We start from the raw sequence: 14,759 nt of genomic DNA on the forward strand, positions 1-14,759 counted from the left end.
TGGAGAGGGCACTGACAGGCCAGTGCCTCTGGGGCAGGAACTGTGCAAACCTAACAACCAGTGCAAATATTGAGACTGCCTATACCATCCGGAGATGAATGAACAATTATAACAATCAAAGAGAAAGTGGCAAGTGCAAGTGAGAAACTGTGCTAATTGTTTGTGGATCTCAGGGCATATGTTTTACAATGATAAATATGAAAATAAAAGCTTCCAAATGAAACACACACCCCCACCTTTATCATATTGTTTAATAAACCATTACATTTATTTGTGGCTGCGCTATCCACTCAGTAGTAGGACTGGGGCTGAATTTCGGCCTTAGCTGAGCACCTTTACATATAGATTTTCCATTGCACTTCCAAATTTTCGCCATTTGTTTGGCATGGATCTTTTAATAAAAACAGCCTTTATTCCAATGCGTTCGATTTATCCGTTGATTTATACTTTGGGGATATTGTCAGTCAGCTGTTCATAGTGCTAATTGCTTTGTTTTTCAGATGCGCACGGATTCTGGCGTTCTTCTTGCCATCTGTGGCCAGAAGAAGTAGACCATTTAGTTACCTTTATTATTTTCTATCGATATTTGTGGTCGAGAATATCACTAGACAACTAGCCTAGGGCTAGACATAAATGCGCATCCAATCCATCCAACAAGTAGGCCATACGTTAATGACAGAAGGCGGCCTATAAAGGTGACTTTCGATTTGAATAGGTTTAACGTTCGGTTAAAAGCATGTGATTTTGCAATGGCATAGACCTACAATGTTTTGGATGTGTGTGCCCATGATAACTGTTTTCACAGCGAAACGTGTAATATAAGCATAGTTACACTTACAGGCGTAGTTACACTTACAGTGCATTTTTCCCCGAGATCTCCAAGATCCATAATTTGTACAGACTTTAAATGCAATGTTCTATTTGAATTGTTGAACGCTTAAGAATTACAAATAGCCTAACACTGTCACAAATGTCCTTAACGTAAGGAAAGAAAGGTAGTATATTATGTAACAAGATCTGTGAAGACTCCAAGCATTAACTCGTGAATTATGGACAACTGATGAACTAGGGTGTAAGACATGTATTTTTTCAACTCGTGTATTATATTGAATGTAGGTTACCTGCTCTGCGTGTGTTCACGTGTGTATAATTGCCTCGGCTTAGAGGGTAGGCTACCGGCGGTGGTGTCGTCTTAGTGGAAGGTAAACGCAAGTAAGCCCCGTTTACCCACCTTTTCAGAAAAATGCAGTGAAAGTATAGGGACCATTACTTAATGTATTTAATGTACTTAATGTTTACCCACATGTTGTTGTTTTTTACCACTAGCCTACATTACTGGCTACCAGTAGGCCAATTTGAAGTTCGTGGTAATGCACATTTTAGCCTAGACTTGTAAATTGACCGTGTGTGTTAGGGTGACCATCACGTTTTTCCTGGGACAGTTTCAGACCCATTTCAGGTGTCCTGACTTTTCAGGCTACAAAAATTGTACATTTGTCAACAAGATGAATCAATTAATTTACGCCTAATCGATGACAATTGCTGAATGTCATTAGGCACACGTTTTGGTGTTTTGTAACAGATTTATATTTACATTCATCAAATGGCTCGAATATACATGCAGTTTGGATGCTGGAATTATTTTGGAGTGGAAGAACATGCACAGGTAGCCTACTTTTTGACGTGATTTGTTTGACAATCAGATGAGTAGCCTGATTTAAAATAGTTTCACTAAACAGCGATATATTTTGCTTTCAAAATACTATTTGCATACAAATAACACCAAGAAGAAGAACTATAGATTTATGTTTTTTGCACCATATCCTTATCGTCATACTGTATAGCCTACTGTATGGGAACATTCCGTTCACTCACAAATATGGAAATCAGCACAAATACAGACTTACATTTTCAAAACAAATATTTCATTCATTTTATTTCTCTCATAATTAGTTAAATTATAAGTCGAATTTGTCTGAAAATACCATGTGCAAACATTACACTGAATTGTTTGCAGGAATTAGTGCGCCTTAATCCTACCTGTAAAACCTGAGTTATCCTTGAAAATGTGATAAGCAAAGTGCAGCATTTCAAATATTATTTGTAAAATGATTGCTTTTGGTATTCGAGCTTGGTGACACATCAGGAGAAGATGGGGTGATCTCTACCACATCATTAGCCGGTGCTGCGGTGTCTATAAAAACCGTGCCTGCTTTCTCGTGCTTTTTCTGCTTCATCCTGCGGTTTTGGAACCAAATGTTAACTTGAGTTTCGTTGTGCTCTTCTACGGCAATTTCCACTCGTCCGGCCCTGGTTGTTGAAATGGAACTCCTTCTCGAGCTCTGTCAGCTGCTTTGTGGTGAAGTTGGTGTGGATTACATTCTTTTGGCCAGGGACTCCATATTGTTAAACTGTAAAAGTGAATGAATTGGATGAAGGAACTGATTCAATAAATGTAATTTTGAACGAAGAAATGAAAACAGGAATCAACTATGTAGACGTATTATGATTATGTGATGATTGTGAGCAGCCAAGCAAACAGTGCAGTTATAATTATACAGAAACACATTCTATATTTGATCATTTATATTACGCATCACGGTACATTTGTTTATGCACAAGCATGGACAGCACACACATTGATTAGGCAGCGTCTCTGTTAAATGTCCTAAAAAAATATATATATTTTGTAATGTTGTCAATAAATGAACTTTTGTCATGACAATGTTATTTCTGACCATGTCCTAGTAGTTAACCAACCTGTTTTACGGGATTCCTCTTAACTTCCATCCAGTCGAACGTTTTTTAAGTTTGATCGGCAGAATCCTTATCACTACATTGGGAAGGAACTAATCTCGAGTAAATACTCTCCAAGTCTTCTTGCTGCCCCTGTTTCCCACTGCTAAAGTGAAGATACTAGCTGCTTGGTGCCGACCCTGGCCCACTGTTCCCCTCGTCCAGGGGGGGCATGTTCGTTCCCATGGCTGAAACAGGAATCACAGGCGACAGAATGAAACCTCGTTCTTTCTCGTGATTGAGAGCGTATTGATGAAGTCCATAGTCCAAGTTTGGCCCTGTTGGCGAGCAATACACAGAGTTTCCCGATGTTTCAAACTGGAGATCTATATGATGTGGCTGATGCTGGCGGATAATGTGGCTCGAAGTCTTATGCTGAGGCACCGAAGAACCACCAACTAACCGCCCATCGGACCCATAACTATCACTTGTTGCGCATGAATTGGAAGACGAGGACATGTAAACATTGTTTCAATTGTGGTATCCGGCCTTGGCATTGAATATGTTCGGCCTCCGGTTATTACTTGTATAATCTAAGTAAGAGCTCATACTGTATTGTTATGGCAAAATTAATGATGACGGATAATTTATCTTCCCTGTGCCCTACAACCTAACCTCTAGGTTGTATGTCAAAGCTGTAAAACTGCCTACCAAAGCTCATATCACCTTAGTGACAGGCCATGTGACTCACTTTAGGTCAATGGCAAGGCACCTACAGCAGTTTGTCAAGTCGGGATCATCCATCAAACGTTTCACATTTACATGACAAATGGTTGAATCAAACTCGCCCATCAATTTGATAAGAACGCGAACACGTAACAGAGCTTCTGCAAATACCTTCTGGTCAGACTGTGGGAGAATGATAGTCTTAAAAAATGAACGATTTCGTTTCTCGATATTTTAGAGTTCGAAGCAATCGGTTGATTTGGATGGGCTGCGTGCTCGAAGTAGTCAATTAGCTGTGCTTTTTTACGAGTGTGCTAAGAAAAGGCCTATGTAAATTTAGTGAACTGAAATGTTCCATTGTCATTCATGAGGTTAACAAGATGATACAAGATTGGTGTATGATAGCCTACCATGCATCTTCCACGAAAATGATGTTCCCAATGTGTATAAGTAAAGCAGCTCGTGAATTATTTTTATTAACTCGGCGTGTTTTACTGGCTGAGAGATAAGTTTAGAGAGGAGTCTTGAATGGAATGATCAATCTTACGCTCCTCCTCTTGACAGCTGATTCTTCAATTTGTTCAAGCGGGAACAAAGAAACGGCTAAATCATTGAGCCTTTTAGACTTTTAACCATTTATTTATTGCATACAATTTTCAGCAGACTACACTTCGTGTGGCCTATTTCATTTGACATATTTTAATACTTTTCATGTATTTTAAATTGAGTAGATTTATGGGTAAGGCATGCTCTTTTTTGTGTCATAAATAAATAACACACAGGTGCTGTAGAACGTCTGAACAACACATGCATTTTATTCAACAATACGACAATTCTTCGTCAGCATATAGCCTACTTGATAGAGTATGTAAAAATATATCACAATTAAATAACATTTTGAGGAACATTGATTGATTCATCGGTCCCTCGAGCATAAAGAGTCGGTCAGCTGTAAACACTAAGCCCTATGATAAAAATTGTCAGTCTTACAGAATAAAAAATAAGAATTTCCCATAAATTAATTTAATAAATAGCCTATAAATAACACAAAATAACATTGTAATAAATGTGTTTCTAATATTTCAATGCATGCCTGCTCCAATTACAAACGTATACCATGTCAAGTCCAGCACAAACACACAAGTGAGAAACGTTTTTGCTTGATATTGATTTACATTTGAACTACATTTGATGTTTTACATTAACCTCTGGTTTCAGATAATTGGATAAGAAACCAAAATAATATAAATAGAGAACTGTCCAACAGGATCAATAGCCTGCAGGTGCTGCATGCATTTGGATATTGCGATTAATGTGCCTTTGCGCAACAACAAAAAAGTTTAATTGCACAACCTGAAGTTTGGATTCCATCAACTAATGAGTCAGTTTAAGAGTGTGCTTGATTATTTCTTGAGAAGAATTATGCCCCAACAGGTATGATGTGTTTGGATCACAGTGTAGGTTTATGTTGCCTTGATGTCATCTGTGCAGTATTATTACACAAGTTATTTATCCCATATGCAGTGAATGGCAAGTTCACGTCAACATAAACAGGGCCATCTTGAGCATTATGAATAAAATACTATCATTGTCCTGCATACTGCATGGAGCATATTCTGGTGTTGTGTTGGTCTTTTTCTGTTGGGTTTGAATAGACTGGTGCACTAACATAATATTTTTGTTGAAGCTTCTTAAATTTAACTAAATGCAATCTACTTGAATCCCCCCAAAGTAATTATTTATCATGAGAGAGCCATAAACAATAACGAGTAATGCTACATACTCCAAGAAAGGTTCAAATATTACATTTCTGGTAAAAAATAGTTATACATTGCTGAGGTGTAGTCACTTTTGAGGACAAGCTCTAGTACACAGTACAAATATAATAAAATATGAAAAGATGAAATATTAAAATATGAAACAAAATTTCCTATTCAACAAAACTGTATGAATAAGGCTTCACATATTTTTCGAAATATAGTTTAATACATTTATAAAACAACTAACTATAATATTTCACCTTCCTTATAACTGTAAAATACATATTTGTATATTTAGAGTTAGAGAAAATTTGCATATTTTCTAAAGGTCTCTCTTTATCAAAACCTCTGCCCCATTGCGTGAATGTCTCAAAGAGCTCAAGCTTGGTTTACTGAACTTCGTAGGAGCTCGCCTTTCATCTCATATTTATTTTATCCATCCATGACAAACAGAAAGGGGTTTTATTTAAAATCTATGAATTATTTTAGATTACTGGCTATAAATGATCTCTAAATGTGTGAAAGCACTCTCTTCTTCTGCATTACGATGTAAGGATTCGAGGCATATGTGGTGTTAGTGGCGTTGACATAGGGTTCAGCTCGGAGTCGATGGACAGTTGAAAGAGCAAATGAAATGGTAGGAGGGACATCCCAGCTTCAAGTGGAGTCAGATTTCAAATCCAGCTTCATACAGGCAGAAGATACATACTCCTGTTTCAGTGAGAAACAGGGCTACCGTTCAATTGCAAGCCGTTTCCACATATCGATTTATGAGCAAAAATGTTGGTCGGAAACCAGTACCAGAACCAAGCAGGTCCCCTAAACAGGGGATTTTACATCGAAGAGCTTTTAAAAGTGCATTATGCAGATATCACTCCGCCATTTCCTGGTTGCTAAACTTCTAATAGTTCCCCAAATTTCAGTTTATGTGACAAAACAAGCAATGCATAGTGTAGAGAATCATTGTACCGTCTAAACCACTGTGAAATATATAGTCAATGACCCAAAATATTGTATTTTCAGCTGTTTAAAGCTGGTGTACAAAACCTAATGTAAAAGATGCAAAAACAAAACTTAAGAATGGGAAGCATAAAAATAGCACAAATTGAACAGATCTACTGCTTCTTAGACTTGCTGTCAATGAGAATGACAGATCTATAACTCCCATTTCTATGTGAATTTGGTCAGTCACCCAGAAAGTTACATATTGCAGCTTTAAGGATGGCGGGGAAACAGCGTCATAATCATTATCATCATCATCATCATCACCCATTGCATTAATATAACCAAGACTGGTAAGAGCTTCTGGGCTACCTGATTAAGAGCACAGTCCTTTAACTTTTCATCTTTCTTGTACTTTCTTGTACTTCTCAGATTTTGAAACCAAATCTTGATCTGCCTTGGTTATTGAGTTGGTTAGGCATCTCCACGCGCCTAAGATGGCACAGGAAACGATTTAAGTGGAACACCTCGAGCTCCACCAACTGGCGGCTTGTGTACCTCTTTACCAGAGTGTTCTGCCGGGATAAAATTAAATGTAACATAATCATAAATGGAATCTTATCAACGTTATATTATATTACATTATATCAACATTTAAGCTTCAGTCAAAACTGGAAATAGGCTACAATTAGCCATCGCCCATTGGTCGTAATCACCTAATAATATTAGCATTTATCAAGCTTAAAAATGTATTATTTGTAAATAGGATTTTGCCTACTGTCAATCTGTTTGGCTACGCATTTGAATACACACCATATACTTTTACAGGTTTGTCTCTGTTGTTCTTTTTACAGATCTGCCTTGTTGACTCCTTCATCCATGGGAAGATGCTTTTGGTGAAGGTAGAATTTGAGTTAGGGTCACGCTCCTTTGGGTGCTGTGAATGCTGTGATTTGTTGTTGCCATTTAACTGCGATGAGCAATCCAAATCCTTCAGGTTGCTCTGGCTCTCCAGGTGGGCCAAGGGTTGGTGGGCTGGTGCGTCATGATTGTGTCTAAACCCATTGACACCTTGATATGGGGAATCTTCAAATATATATGGAACAAAAATATAAAAGAAACATGCAACAATTTTTACGATATTGCTGTTACAGTTCATATGAGGAAATCAGTCCATTGAAATAAATTCCTTAGGCCCTAATTTATGGATTTCAGATATGCATTGGTTGTCACATACCTTTTTAAAAAATGGGCCTCACAATGGGCCTCTGGATCTAGTCATGGTATTTTTGTGCATTCAAATTGCCATCAAAAGGGCCTCCCGAGCGGCGCAGCAGTCTAAGGCATTGCATCACAGTGGTAGAGGTGTCACTACAGACCTGGTTTCGATCCCGGGCTGTATCACAACCAGCCATGATCAGGAGTCTCATAGGGTGGCGCACAATTGGCCCGGTGTCATCCAGGTTAGGGGGGGCTTTATCACACTCTAGCGACTTCTTGTGGCAGGCTGGGTGCCTGCAGGCTGACCTCGGTCGTCAGGTGAACAGTGTTTCCACCGACACATAGGTGCAGCTGACTTCCAGGTTAAGCTGGCTGGTGTTATTAAGAAGCGCTCTTTGGCAGGTCATGTTTTGGAGGAAACATGACTCGACCTACGTCTTCCATGCCCATTGGGGAAACCATAGGGGAGTCCGTTGGGGAGTTGCAGCGATGATACAATAAAAGGGAGGTGTTCCAATGCCTTCAATAAAATTATCTTTCTTGTCCGTAGCTTATGCCTGCCCATACTATAACCACACCGCCACCATGGGGCACTCTGTTCGCAATGTTGACATCATCAAACCACTCGCCCACACAATGCCATACACATGGTCTGTGGTTTTGAGGCCGGTTGATTGTACTGCCAAATTCTCTAAAAGACGTTGGAGGCGTCTCATTAAAAGGAATGTAAACAAATCTGTGCTCAAAATTTGAGAGAAATAAGCTTTTTGTGCGTATGTGTAACCGATGTGAAATGGCTAGCTAGTTAGAGGTGGTGCGCGCTAATAGCGTTTCAATCTGTGACGGCCGTGGCTTTTGTGGAATGATGGGTACCGATGCTTTGTGAGTGACTGTGATTGATGTGTGCAGGGGTCCCTGGTTCGAGCCCAGGTTGGGGCGAGGAGAGGGACGGAAGCTATACAGTTACATATGGAAAATGTCTGGGATCTGTTATTTTGGCTCATGAAACATTGGACCAACACTTTACATGTTGCGTTAAAAATTTTGTTCAGTGTAGTAGTTATGAAGTCATGGTAGGTACAGTGCCTTGCGAAAGTATTCGGCCCCCTTGAACTTTGCCACATTTCAAGCTTCAAACATAAAGATATAAAACTGTATTTTTTTGTGAAGAATCAACAACAAGTGGGACACAATCATGAAGTGGAACGACATTTATTGGATATTTCAAACTTTTTTAACAAATCAAAAACTGAAAAATTGGGCGTGCAAAATTATTCAGCCCCTTTACTTTCAGTGCAGCAAACTCTCTCCAGAAGTTCAGTGAGGATCTCTGAATGATCCAATGTTGACCTAAATGACTAATGATGATAAATACAATCCACCTGTGTGTAATCAAGTCTCCGTATAAATGCACCTGCACTGTGATAGTCTCAGAGGTCCGTTAAAAGCGCAGAGAGCATCATGAAGAACAAGGAACACACCAGGCAGGTCCGAGATACTGTTGTGAAGAAGTTTAAAGCCGGATTTGAATACAAAAAGATTTCCCAAGCTTTAAACATCCCAAGGAGCACTGTGCAAGTGATAATATTGAAATGGAAGGAGTATCAGACCACTGCAAATCTACCAAGACCTGGCCGTCCCTCTAAACTTTCAGCTCATACAAGGAGAAGACTGATCAGAGATGCAGCCAAGAGGCCCATGATCACTCTGGATGAATTGCAGAGATCTACAGCTGAGGTGGGAGACACTGTCCATAGGACAACAATCAGTCGTATATTGCACAAATCTGGCCTTAATGGAAGTGGCAAGAAGAAAGCCATTTCTTAAAGATATCCATAAAAAGTGTTGTTTAAAGTTTGCCACAAGCCACCTGGGAGACACACCAAACATGTGGAAGAAGGTGTTCTGGTCAGATGAAACCAAAATTGAACTTTTTGGCAACAATGCAAAAGGTTATGTTTGGCGTAAAAGCAACACAGCTCATCACAATGAACACACCATCCCCACTGTCAAACATGGTGGTGGCAGCATCATGGTTTGGGCCTGCTTTTCTTCAGCAGGGACAGGGAAGATGGTTAAAATTGATGGGAAGATGGATGGAGCCAAATCCAGGACCATTCTGGAAGAAAACCTGATGGAGTCTGCAAAAGACCTGAGACTGGGACGGAGATTTGTCTTCCAACAAGACAATGATCCAAAACATAAAGCAAAATCTACAATGGAATGGTTAAAAAATAAACATATCCAGGTGTTAGAATGGTCCAGACCTGAATCCAATCGAGAATCTGTGGAAAGAACTGAAAACTGCTGTTCACAAATTCTCTCCATCCAACCTCACTGAGCTCGAGCTGTTTTGCAAGGAGGAATGGGAAAAAAATTCAGTCTCTCGATGTGCAAAACTGATAGAGACATACCCCAAGCGCCTTACAGCTGTAATCGCAGCAAAAGGTGGCGCTACAAAGTATTAACTTAAGGGGGCTGAATAATTTTGCACGCCCAATTTTTCAGTTTTTGATTTGTTAAAAAAGTTTGAAATATCCAATAAATGTCGGTCCACTTCATGATTGTGTCCCACTTGTTGTTGATTCTTCACAAAAAAATACAGTTTTATATCTTTATGTTTGAAGCCTGAAATGTGGCAAAAGGTCGCAAAGTTCAAGGGGGCCGAATACTTTCGCAAGGCACTGTATATTTTTCAGCATTGCCAAGAAAGGCCTCACCAGCTACTGGTGCCCTTTTGACCTTCTGAAGGATCATTTGCACCCAGAAGTCATGTGATAGTTTTCTTCCAATGACCTCTTGGTTGCTGTCCTGAAAGGTTATGAAAAAAGACAGAATCAATGAAACAATCATATGTATTTATAAAGCCCTGTTTACATCAGCCGATGTACAGAAACCCACCTTAAAACCCAAAACAGCAAGCAATGCAGATGTAGAAGCACAGTGGCTAGGAAAAACTCCCTAGATAAGGGGGGTGACAGCATGAATCTGTCTTATCATCTCAATAGCATCATGACGTGAATAGGACACTTTCAACTGACTTAGAGGCAATGTCAGACTAACCTACACTACCGTTCAAAAGTTTGGGGTCACTTAGAAATGTCCGTGTTTTTGAAATAAAAGCACATTTTTGTCCATTAAAATAACTTCAAATAAATCAGAAATATAGTGTAGACATTGTTAATGTTGTAAATGACTATTGTAGCTGGAAAAGGCACATTTTTTATGGAATAATTACATAGGCGTACAGAAGCCCGTTATCAGCAACCATCACTCCTGTGTTCCAATGGCACGTTCAATGGCACGTTGTGTTAGCTAATCCAAATATAAAAAGGCTAATTGATCATTAGAAAACCCTTTTGCAATTATGACTAGTTGAGTATCTGGAGCATCAGCATTTATGGGTTCGATTACAGGCTCAAAATGGCCAGAAACAACTAACTTTCCTCTGAAACTCCTCAGTCTATACTTGTTCTGAGAAATGAAGGCTATTCCATGCAAGAAATTGCCAAGAAACTGAAGATCTTGTAGAATGCTGTGTTAAATGAATAGACAAATGAATAAAACTAATTAAAGACATATGAATATAGCTATTGCATAATAATAACATTATTACAACTATCTATAGATATTTATCCAACAACACTCCACAAAAAAAAACAAGATAAGCCTGTCGATAGTCTCAATCATGAAGTCCCATTTACAGAAAAACATAAACAAAACCCTAACTTGCCACTGGCAGACTACCCATTTCTATATTCAATAACAGATACAGTGCCTTCAGAAAGTATTCACACCCCTTGACTTGTTCCACATTTTGTTGTGTTACAAAGTAGGATTAAAAGGGATTGAACTGTCATTTTTTGTCAACTATCCACACAAAATACTCTGTAATGTCAAAGTGGAAGACAAATTATTACATTTCTAAAAAATAATAAGAATAATAATTTTTAAAACACTTATATAACACTTGATTAGATACATATTCATCCCACCTGTTAGAATCACCTTTGGCAGCGATTACAGCTGTGAGTCTTTTTTTTTCACAAAGGATCTAACGTGGTCAACACACACCAGCACAGTCGTGAAGAAGGCAAGGCAGCGCCTCTTACCCATCAGGAGGCGGAAAAGATTTAGCATGGGTCCTCAGATCCTCACAAAATTCTACAGCTGCACCATCAAGAGCATCTTGACTGGCTGCATCATCCCCTTAGTATGGTAAATGCACCGCCATTTCCCACAAAGCGCTACAGAGGGTGGTACAGACAACCCAGTACATCACTGGGGCCGAGCTCCCTGCCATCCAGGACCTCTATACCAGAGGAAAGCCCGAGAAATTGCCAAAGACTCCAGCCACTCAAGCCATAGACTGTTCACTCTGCTACCGTCTGGCAAAGGGTACCGGAGCATCGGCCCTCGGACCAACAGGCTCCAAGACAGCGTTTACCCCCAAGCAGCAGGGTAGCCTAGTGGTTAGAGTGTTGGACTAGTAACTGTAAGGTTGCAATATCAAATCCCTGAGCTGACAAGGTAAAAATCTGTTGTTCTAAACAAGGCAGTTAACCCCCTGTTCCTAGGCTGTCATTGAAAACAAGAATTTGTTCTTAACTGACTTGCCAAATTAAAAATAAATAAGACTGCTAAATAGCCATAACATGATGCAGCCACCATGCTTGAAAATATGGAGAGTGGTACTCAGTTCGATTTGCCCCAAACATAATGTTTTTTTTTGTATTCAGGATATAAAGTTCACAGCCATTAAACACCATTGGCCTCATGGTGAAATCCCTGAAGAGTTTTCTTCCTCTCCAGCAAATGAGTTAGGAAGGATGCCAGTATCCTTGTAGTGTTTGTGTATTGATACACCATCCAAAGTATAATTAATAGTTAATAGCATAATTCACCATGCTCAAAGGGATTTTCAATGTCTGCTTTATTTTATTTTTTACCCATCTACCAATAGGTGCCCTTCTTAGCAAGACATTGGAACACCTCCCTGTACTTTGTGGTTGAATCTGTGTTTGAAATTCACTGTATGACTGTCGGACTTTGCAGATAACTGTATGTGGGGTACAGAGCTGAGGTAGTCATTCAAAAATATTAAACGCAAAAATTGCACAAAGATTGAGTCCATGCAACTTATTATGTGAATTGTTAAAGACATTTTTACTCCTGAACTTATTTAGGCTTGCCATTGTAGTGGTTTATTTGTTGAAATTTTGATGTTGAGGTTGTGCCTTGTGGTTATTTTTTATTGTAATGTAAATTGTTCTTCCTGTTGTGAGAAAAAAAATTGTGTCCTTAGGGCACCATTGGGAATGAGACCCTGTCTCAATTGAGCTACCTTGAATAAATAAAAGTTAATAAAAAAAGGAAATTAAAATAACTGTTCATGGTAGGCTATGTGTTGTAAATGTCTAATAACATTTATATTGATATCTTCAACATGAAGAAAATCAAGGTCTCTAAATTCATGATAACGATTATGCTGTAACGGGTATGCTGTTATAAGTAACCAAAATAGGTAAAACATAAGATTAGACACAGTTGTTTTTAAGAGAAAACAAATGTCGTTTGGTATGGAGGCGTACAGCTTTATGAACTCTGCTTGAACCGCGCGCGAGTCATATGGTCATAAATCAAAAAGAAAATAGCCAACCATTTACAAGCATTTTTCAGCCCTCGGTTTACCTTCTTTTAGCGTAGTGTAGCCATAACGTAGATCGCGGAACTACAGACTAAATATGATTCATTTCACATACATTGCCTCTAGAATCAATAACGAGAGCTCTATCCTTTCAAAAACATAAAGGAGTATTCAAATCCAGTTCCAATGATTGGTTGCCTATAAACCATCGGCGGGAGGCGCCCACTGTGGGAGAGGTCGTAGGAGAACATGGGTAGCTTTAAGCCTACGAAGCTGACTAGAAAGCGAAGAAGAGTAATGCCACATCGCCTATTGGGAAACACTATTCGCCGACCACCAGGATCTCATTTCGTAAATAAGAATCAAATCACATTTTATTGGAAGCATAAACAAATTTAACAGATGTTATTGCGGGTGTAAATGCTTGTGTTCCTAGGTCCGACAGTGCAGTCATGCAAAACAAATCACGCAAATCTAAAAAGTAAAATAATGGAATTAAGAAATATATAAATATTAGGATGAGCAATGTCAGAGTCCGGATATAAATATATACAGTATGTATTATAGTTTACTTGCCTTACATTAATTAATTTAGGATATAATTGCTGTCGTGAACATGGCTGCCTCGTGGATTATGATTAGTTGTTTGAACATTAGTAAATCCATTTGATTTGCAAATCCTGTTTATTGTATTTAATCCCGGTGTTACCAATTTGCATCGCATGAGAAGGGCAGCAGGAGGCCTTGCCGTTTTTAATAATCATTTGTCATATAACAATGTAAACGAATCCGATTATATATATTTATTTATTTTGACTGGTACCATATATATATATATATATATATAGTACCAGTCAAAGGTTTGGACACACCTACTCATTCCAGCGTTTTTCTTTATTTTTACTATTTTCTTTTACTATTTTCTACATTGTAGAATAATAGTGAATACACCAAAACTATTAAATAACACATATGGAATCATGTAGTAAGCAAAAAAAAGTGTTAAAGAAATCTAAATAGATTTTAGATTCTTCAAAGTAGCCACCTTTTGCCTTGATGACAGCTTTGCACACTCTTGGCATTCTTTCAACCAGCTTCACCTGAAATGCTTTCCAAACAATTCCCACATATGTTGGCTGCTTTACCTTCACTCTGCAGTCCAACTCTTCCCAAACGATCTCAAATTGGGTTGAGGTCGGGTGATTGTGGAGGCCAGGTCATCTGTTTGAGCACTCCGTCACTCTCCTTCTTGGTCAAATAGCCCTTACACAGCCTGGAGGTGTGTTGGGTCATTGTCCTGTCGAAAAACAAATGATAGTACTACTAAGCGCAAACCAGACTAGATGGCGTATAGCTGTGGAAGCCATGCTGGTTAAGTGTTACTTGAATTCTAAATCACAGACAGTGTCACCAGCAAAGCACCCCCAAACCATCACACCTCCTCCATGCTTCATGGTAGGAACCCACACATGCAAAGATCATCCGTTCACCTACTCTGCGTCTCACAAAGACACGGCGGTTGGAACTAAAAATCTCAAATTTGGACTCATCATACCAAAGGGCAGAGTTCCACCAGTCTAATGTCCTTTGCTCATGTTTCTTAGCCCAATCAAGTCTCTTCTTCTTATTGGTGTCCTTTAGTAGTGGTTTCTATGCAGCAATTTGACCATGAAGGCCTGATTCACACAGTCTCCTCTGAACAGTTGATGTTGAGATGTGTCTGTTAC

The 14,759-nt window shown here is 39.0% G+C and overlaps 2 pseudogenes; both read right to left on the minus strand.

Annotated features, from left to right (window-relative positions):
- Positions 1-2,090: 2,090 nt before the first annotated feature.
- Positions 2,091-3,345, minus strand: LOC135524956 (homeobox protein Hox-B1b-like; annotated as a pseudogene).
- A 1,491-nt stretch (positions 3,346-4,836) lies between these two features.
- On the minus strand, positions 4,837-7,323 carry LOC135524957 (homeobox protein Hox-B3a-like; annotated as a pseudogene).
- Between the last annotated feature and the right edge of the window lie 7,436 nt (positions 7,324-14,759).

Source organism: Oncorhynchus masou, chromosome 31 (assembly GCF_036934945.1).
Source record: "Oncorhynchus masou masou isolate Uvic2021 chromosome 31, UVic_Omas_1.1, whole genome shotgun sequence".
Lineage (NCBI taxonomy): Eukaryota > Metazoa > Chordata > Actinopteri > Salmoniformes > Salmonidae > Oncorhynchus > Oncorhynchus masou.